Source organism: Eucalyptus grandis, chromosome 4 (assembly GCF_016545825.1).
Source record: "Eucalyptus grandis isolate ANBG69807.140 chromosome 4, ASM1654582v1, whole genome shotgun sequence".
In the NCBI taxonomy this organism is placed as follows: Eukaryota; Viridiplantae; Streptophyta; class Magnoliopsida; order Myrtales; family Myrtaceae; genus Eucalyptus; species Eucalyptus grandis.
The window spans coordinates 27,247,430-27,256,152 of NC_052615.1; positions in this window are offsets into that span (position 1 = coordinate 27,247,430).

Below are 8,723 nucleotides of genomic sequence, written 5' to 3' on the forward strand. Positions count from 1 at the left end.
CCCACATTTATCGCTCGCGCCCAAACTGGCATCGCGAGGAAAACCTCCGGCATTCAGCCATTTAAGGCCACCGGGCATCCAGCACCCCCACATTCCGGGCATCTCGCATCCTAATTGGCATCACGAGGAACCTCCGGGCATGTATCCAAGATACAACCGGGCATTCGGCATTTACACTCCCTGGCCGGGCATCTCGCATCCCAACTAGCATCACGAGGCATCCCCTCGGGCACAAACCTCCAGGGCTTCCAGAATTATGTATCGACATACCACTAGGCATCCCCCCTAGAATTACGTACCGTATACCACTGGGCATCTCGAAACTCTCGAGGACCCTCCGGGCATGCATCATGATACAACCGGGCATCCAGCACAAACCTTCGGGCATGTATCATGACACAACCGGGCATCTGGCACCCCCACATTCCAGGCATCCCGACACTCCCGGGGCATTGTCGGCTCACACCTCCGACGGCATTCTCATTTATCATAGTTTATATTCACAATTGTGGCTCAATTTCAACATGGCATATAATGTGATGGCAAACAAGATCCTTTTCATCATTTGGTTTATATATGCATTTCCAATCATCAACATACATGCAGCAGGATCCAATCACTTATGTCAATACAATCCATGGGGTCCATGCAACATAGAATAATCCATAGATCACGACCTTTTTGAGATTTACCAATTTCCAGCTTGCACAATTTCGGAAAACATGTAAATTAAATATCCATATGATCTTCGAAAATCATGAAATCAGAACATGTGATAGTCAAGACAATAAGGTAACAATTTCCTGAAGATCACATGCCCAAAGAGTTTCACACAAGAAGGTATAATTCACACAAATACAGCATGTAATTTCGGATAGAAACAGATTGCGCAGTTTTTGAAATATTTCGATTAAAATACCCGAATGACCACAAAAAATTATGAAAGTTTACCAGGTTGTATTCAAGACCTTAAGGTAGATTTTTCATGCAGACATCTAGGCCAGATTCGTTCTAGATAATTTTCTATAGACGCTCGAAGTTACTGTTTCTAGTACCGAACAGTCCAGTTTGGCTATCTCCGAAATATTGAGGTTTCGCCTACTTATCTTTCTTCGTTTCCTCTGAAACTTTGATATGTTTTGCCTAAAGAGGTTCCCTACAAATTTCTTTAAGGGATCTAAGTGATATTATCAAAGAATAGTCACCATATAGGTCTAAGAAGTCTCGGGTGTCCAGTACCGTATTTCCAGATTTACCATCTTCAAAAGAAAATCGTTTCACTAGGCTAAAATTGCTCATTTTACCTCAAATTTTAGTATGCTAGTCTTTAGGATGTTATCTACAACTTTCATGAAGAAGTAGAAGAGAGATTCTCGGTAAAATGTGACATGCAACCCACAAAACCACCAAGAGGTCGACGAAACAGTTCCAGATCTAGCGTTTTCGTAGAGGGAGGGTTTCACCCCTCAAAACTCAGCCTTTTTGTCTCAAAGTTTAGTATGTTATACTTTGAGATGTTGTCTACAACTTTCATGAAGAAGTAGAAGCCAAAATCTGACTCGAAACCCACATGCAAGCCTCTACAAAATTCTGGGTCAGGCGGCACACACGAACACAGCAAGCTATTTCAAGAACAACACACTCTAGCTTCGGTTTCTCATACTCTAATCATCCGAGATCTACCACCAAACAATCACACATGAAAGACACACATGCAAGAGCAGAATATGGATCCCAAACTTGCCTTTGTACTGAGCTACAGCAAGCACGACGGATGATGGACGCACGACGACAGGCGGGCGGACAGACGGTCACACCGCTTCTTCCTCCTCTCTCTCGGTTCCTCACTCTCTCGGCAACCCTCTCCCTCTGTCTCACTCTCTCAAAACCAGCCACTCCCTCTCTCTCTTTCTTTTTGGTGGCTTATATACTTGCATGCATCCTCATTTAAATAAATACCTAATTGCATAATAAAATGGCCAAAGGACTTTGTGACATTAATCCATAAAATCAAATCTATAAAGTGCATAGTCAAGAACAAAGTCTTCTTTATCAAATTTTCCTATGTCCGATTTAAATAGTCCATAGAAAAATATCAATAATAAGCCCATAATTCCTACACCACTTTAGGGCATTTGATTTTGATTTTGATTTATAGAAATCAATTAACATTCTCATAATCAATTAACATTTTCATAAGGGGTTCGGTCCAAGAGATAAAATATCATGGCCGATGATGTAATTGTCCCTATGGCCATTCAAAGACAAATATTGTTTCTCTCAAAATCAATATTTCGGGTTGAAATTCCCGGATACCACAATTCTCCCCTCCTTAGAGAATTTTGTCCTCGAAATTAGACATTGCCTTTTTTCTCTTGAAATAAGTGAGAGTACCTTTCTCTCATCTCATTTTCACTCTCCCATGTGGCTTCCTCCACATCATGATATCGCCATAATATCTTAACCAATGGTATCTTCTTGGTCCTGAGAATTTGTTCCTTTCGATCCCGTACTTGCACAGGCTCCTCAATGTACCTCACTTGCTCATCCACTTTAATGGCTTTATGATCGAGTATGTGACCAGGGTCTGGCTGATACTTCCTTAGTACATGCCTATACTTTTCTGAAAGTTATTGTTATACACAAATTCTACCAGGTATAACTTTTCATCCCAACTTCCTTTAAAGTCAAGGATGCAAGCTCTTAACATGTCCTCTAATGCTTGGATCACTCTTTTCGTTTGTCCATCTATCTATAGATAAAAAGCAGTACTAAATGGGAACTTCGTCCCTAAGGCGGTTTGAAGACTTCACCAAAGGTTAGAAGTAAATCTTGAGTCTCGATAAGACGTGATAGTTACAGGAACACCATGTAAGCGTACCACTTGGCTTACATGTATATCATCAATTTTATCCATCGGATAATCTACGCGAACTACTAGGAAATGGGTAGACTTAGTCAAGCGGTCTACTATCACCTAGATAGAGTTGTGACCACTTAATGTCCTTGGTAATCCTTGCACAAAATCCATCGTCACATGATCTCATTTCCATTATGGTATATCTAACGATCTCAATCGAACACACCATTTAGCCGAATTATCCCTATACCTTTGTCACCATCAATTCAAGCCTAGAACCATCAAAATCGACACCATTAACAACTCATTTGGTTAAGTCCAACAAAGACATTCACTACGCTTTCACTGCAACATAAATTCAAGCCTAAAATATAGCATCATTCCTTCAATTCAAATATCGATAGTTCACCAAGACTCATTCAATTCAAAGATCGACAATCCACCAAAATAAGAACTTGTCTAGTTTCCATCGAGTAAATCTCATATCTCATCCTAAAGGATCATCACTTAGACTAATCATTCATCAAATCCACAATTTAAACTTCCACCATCTCATCTTGGAAAGACTATAACCACAAATGATAATATCCACTAATTCCACAAAACCTTTTCAAACTGAGATCATCACCTAAAATTAAAAGTTAACCATCATCGATTAAACCTATTATTCCAACATATAAACCTCAAATAATTTCATGTCTCATATGACCACTCAAACTCATGACTTCCATGATCATTCTATTCATACTAAATGCTTCCATGTAATGCATCAAGACTTCCAATGAGATCCTCTAATAGAAAGTCACTACTTAGCTCAAATGATCATAACTTAATCCTCAAATTCATAATTCGCTCTCCATAACTCACTTCTTAAGCTTTGTTTGCAGCACTACGCTTAGATGCTGCGCTTGTTCTTCAGGTCCTTTAGAATATATCGGGATATCATCAAATAAAGACAATCACAATTTGATCCAAATAAGGCTTAAATATCCTATTCATTAAATCCATGAATGCAGCTAAGGCATTCGTCAATCCAAATAGCATAACTATGAACCCGTAGTATCCATAGCAAGTCCTAAATACGGTCTTAGGAATGTCTTCCTTCTTAATCCTTAGTCGATATCCTGATCTCAAGTTAGGTTTAGAAAAGACCGAACTTCCTTGCAGTTGGTCAAATAGGTCATCAATTCTAGGTAATGAGTACTTACTCTTAATAATTACATGATTCAATTGCCTATTATCAATGTACAAACGCATCGACCTGTCCTTCTTTTTCACAAACAAGAGTTCTACAAGCTTAACCATGCTTCATTGCGCCACTCGATAGAATTATCTCAGAAACACTACATTCCTAGTTCAGTTCATAGTTCGGTCATTCCTGCCCCCTTTTGCCATCCTAGAAGCTTGCCAGGAGCCGCTCCTTGTTAAGGTCCTCTGACCTCGATGTCCACTCCCCGCCCTCATCAAACCGAGATGTTACAGGTACACCAGCTTTCGCCTGGTTCGAACCCAAAATACACATCTACAGAAGGGTCTCGTTTCAATAGGGACTAACTTATAGAGATATTATTTGCTTTGGCCTATCCCATTCTTAGCCTCACGGTTTTATCCTTGGTGCATAGGCAAGCATTATCTTAGGAGATCATTCATCCTAGTCCATTGCTTACGGAGCTAGTCCATTTCTACGATGACGTCAAAGTTATACATAACTATCACTATCAAGTCCATTTCCAGATCTCATTCCCTTAGGGTTATCTCACTCCTCTCACAAGCTAACGTAGATAACAACATGTCTTTTAGTGATGTAGAAATACGAAGAGGCACATCTAAAGATTTGGTTCCTATTTCTCACAATCATCTATATTTTTCGGACACAAATGAATGCGTGCCACTCATATCAAATAACACATATGCCTTCTTATCCATCTATCGAAATTGTACCTGAGATAACACTTTCGGAAGCTTTCGCTTCCTCTTGGGTGACCGCATACACCTGTCCTTGTGCTAGTGGCCTATGCAGATTCCTTGGTAGGTTTGGTCCACCTGTACTTTGTTGTACCTGTCGCATCGAGTTGACATTCGGATGTGACCTCTTTTGTGGACAATCTTTCTTAAAGTGACCTCTCTGCCCACAGCCAAAACATTTCAATCGATCATTACAGGGTCCTGGTCCATGTTGTCCACCACATCTCGACAAATATTACCCTCGGGTAGGGTACTCTTCCTAGAATCGGGCCCTCCCGATCTTTCTAGAATTCCCAAAATTATTCCTCTTCTTAGATTCCCAGGGCTGACCTTGATCAGGATAAGGTCTCTTACCCCTTCGAACATCATTAAAGGTCATCTGTTTCTTAGATTCTGATTGCTCTCTCACTAACTCTTGCTCCACCAACTGTGCCCTCTCATAAATCTCATTATAATCCCTTATATTTAGAGGCACTAGTTGTTTTCTAATATCAGTCCGTAATCCTTTCAGGAATCTCTTAGCCTTTTCCTCTCGATCCTCAACCAACCTAGGAGCATACCTAGACAATTCAGAAAATTTTGCCTCATACCGGTCTACTGTCAGCTCTCTTTGTTCTAACTGAACAAATTTAGAAATCTTCCTATCCTTAGCACAATCAGAGAAATGCTTCCTATTGAAAGCCCTAACAAACTCATCCCAGTTTATCTCAGTACCTGATGGAGAGATTGTATCCTTCGAAGCTCTCCACCAAAACTTTGCATTTTCCTCTAGTTGGTACTCTGCTAAAACTATTTTCTCAGCCTCACTGCAGTCCAACAACCGGAAAATCCGTTCCATTCCATCAATCCATTGCTCCGCCTCCTCAGGACTTCCCATTCCACTAAACTTAAGTGGTTTCAACTTTAGGAATTGTTCCACCAGTCCTTGAGGGCGACGTTCCACTCCGGGTTGTTGCTGCGCTTGTCTATCCATCAGATTTCCAATATTAGCCAATGCCTGCAGGATTTCTTCCATTCGGGGTTCAACCCTTGCGACAGAGGCTTCAGCCCTCGATGGATGAACACTTCCAGCTTGTACCATGATTTCCCTGCAGTCTTCCAAGCATTTGCCTCAAGAATAATTTGCAACTCGGTGTCACTAGTCAAATCATTAATTAAGGTTATTACTAAAGTCACATAAGTAACATAGAATGTTACTGACACACAAAAGCAATATCACACTAATTACCAGGGATCTACGAGTGTATCCATCGCCCGTTGTTCAAAGTTAGTCAACTACTCTTAGTTAATACCTTATGGTGTGCATCATTCTATCCTCATTTCCATCTGAGGCACCTTATCACTCCAAATAGACCATAGCTCTGATACCAACAAAGGCTGTGGCACCCCTCGACGGCCCCCGATCCGTAAGGTCACCATAGTTCGCTTACCTTTCACTTTTCCTTATAACATGTCACTCCGATACCACTTCAATTGCAGCGGGTCCATATAACCTGAGGGTTTACACATTTTTTTTTTTTTTAATTTCATCGGTCCCTTGCGCAATTCATATAGCGGAAGCACATCCATCAACTCCCTCCCTTATATTCAGAAAACGATGCACACCAACTAAACATTTATAGGTAAAAGCCGTACAATTTTATTTACTTAAACCAGATGGACATCATTCATCGGTACATCAAAATATCGTAGTCTTCTATACTCGACTACACTTCAAAAGATGACCGACATCTCCTCCAACAGTCATATACTTAAAGTCCATCGATCAGTGTCGGCGTCCAAAAGCTCCTTCCTTTGCTATCCTCCTCCTCACGGTCATATCCAATCACTCGATCCAACCGGTAGCGGTGGCGCGAGATGTATCTTATCTAGTCGAAATGTTGGTCCCAGAAGAAGGTGAGTACTGACCACTCGGCAAGTAAAGGACCAATAAACCACTCAATACATCATGCCACACAATTATCACAATCATAGCATCGCATGACATTTAAGCATCCATGCACAATTTACCTTGATATCATGCACATATCATCATACCTCATGTACATACATCATCATATAGTCATCACCATCATGTCATACACTTACCATCATCATTACCATGCATCCATGCACATATCATCATCATATTACATGTACCATCATCATTATCATGCATCCATGCACTCATCATCATCATATCACATGTACCATCATCATTACCATGCATCCATGCACATATCATCATATCACATGTATCATCATCATTACCATGCATCCATGCACATATCATCATCATATCACATATGCCATCATGCCATAGGTGCACATACATTCATGCACTTACCATCATCATGTCACACATACCATCATGCCATAGGTGCACATACATCCATGCACTCATCATCATCATGTCACATATGCCATCATGCCATAGGCGCACATACATCCATGCACTTACCATCATCATGTCACACATATGCCATCATGCCATAGGTGCACATACATCCATGCACTCATCATCATGCACTCATGCATACATGTTGCCATCCCATGCATAATTCAATTTCAATTTCCCAATTTTATTATTTCATTTTAGGCCACAATATTTCTCTTTCCCGGGACCAATATTTGCATCCCACATTTATCGCTCGCGCCCAAACTGGCATCGCGAGGAAAACCTCCGGCATTCAGCCATTTAAGGCCACCGGGCATCCGGCACCCCCACATTCCGGGCATCTCGCATCCCAATTGGCATCACGAGAAACCTTCGGGCATGTATCCAAGATACAACCGGGCATCCGGCATTTACACTCCCTGGCCGGGCATCTCGCATCCCAACTAGCATCACGAGGCATCCCCTCGGGCACAAACCTCCAGGGCTTCCGGAATTACGTACCGCCATACCACCAGGCACTCCCCCTGGAATTACGTACCGTATACCACCGGGCATCTCGAAACTCCCGAGGACCCTCCGGGCATGCATCATGATACAACCGGGCATCCAGCACAAACCTCCGGGCATGTATCATGACACAACCGGCATCCGGCACTCCTAGCCAGGCATCCCGACACTCCCGGGGCATCGTCGGCTCACACCTCCGACAGCATTCTCATTTATCATAGTTTATATTCACAATTGTGGCTCAATTTCAACATGGCATATAATGTGATGGCAAACAAGATCCTTTTCATCATTTGGTTTATATATGCATTTCCAATCATCAACATACATGCAGCAGGATCCAATCACTTATGTCAATACAATCCATGGGGTCCATGCAACATAGAATAATCCATAGATCACGACCTTTTTGAGATTTACCAATTTCCAGCTTGCACAATTTCGGAAAACATGTAAATTAAATATCCATATGATCTTCGAAAATCATGAAATCAGAACATGTGATAGTCAAGACAATAAGGTAACAATTTCCTGAAGATCACATGCCCAAAAGAGTTTCACACAAGAAGGTATAATTCACACAAATACAGCATGTAATTTCGGATAGAAACAGATTGCGCAGTTTTTGAAATATTTCGATTAAAATACCCGAATGACCACAAAAAATTATGAAATTTTACCAGGTTGTATTCAAGACCTTAAGGTATATTTTTCATGCAGACATCTAGGCCAGATTCGTTCTAGATAATTTTCTATAGACGCTCGAAGTTACTGTTTCTAGTACCGAACAGTCCAGTTTGGCTATCTCCGAAATATTGAGGTTTCGCCTACTTATCTTTCTTCGTTTCCTCTGAAATTTTGATATGTTTTGCCTAAAGAGGTCCCCTAAAAATTTCGTTAAGGAATCTAAGTGATATTATCAAATAATAGTCACCATATAGGTCTAAGAAGTCTCGGGTGTCCAGTACCGTATTTCCAGGTTTACCATCTTCAAAAGAAAATCGTTTCACTAGG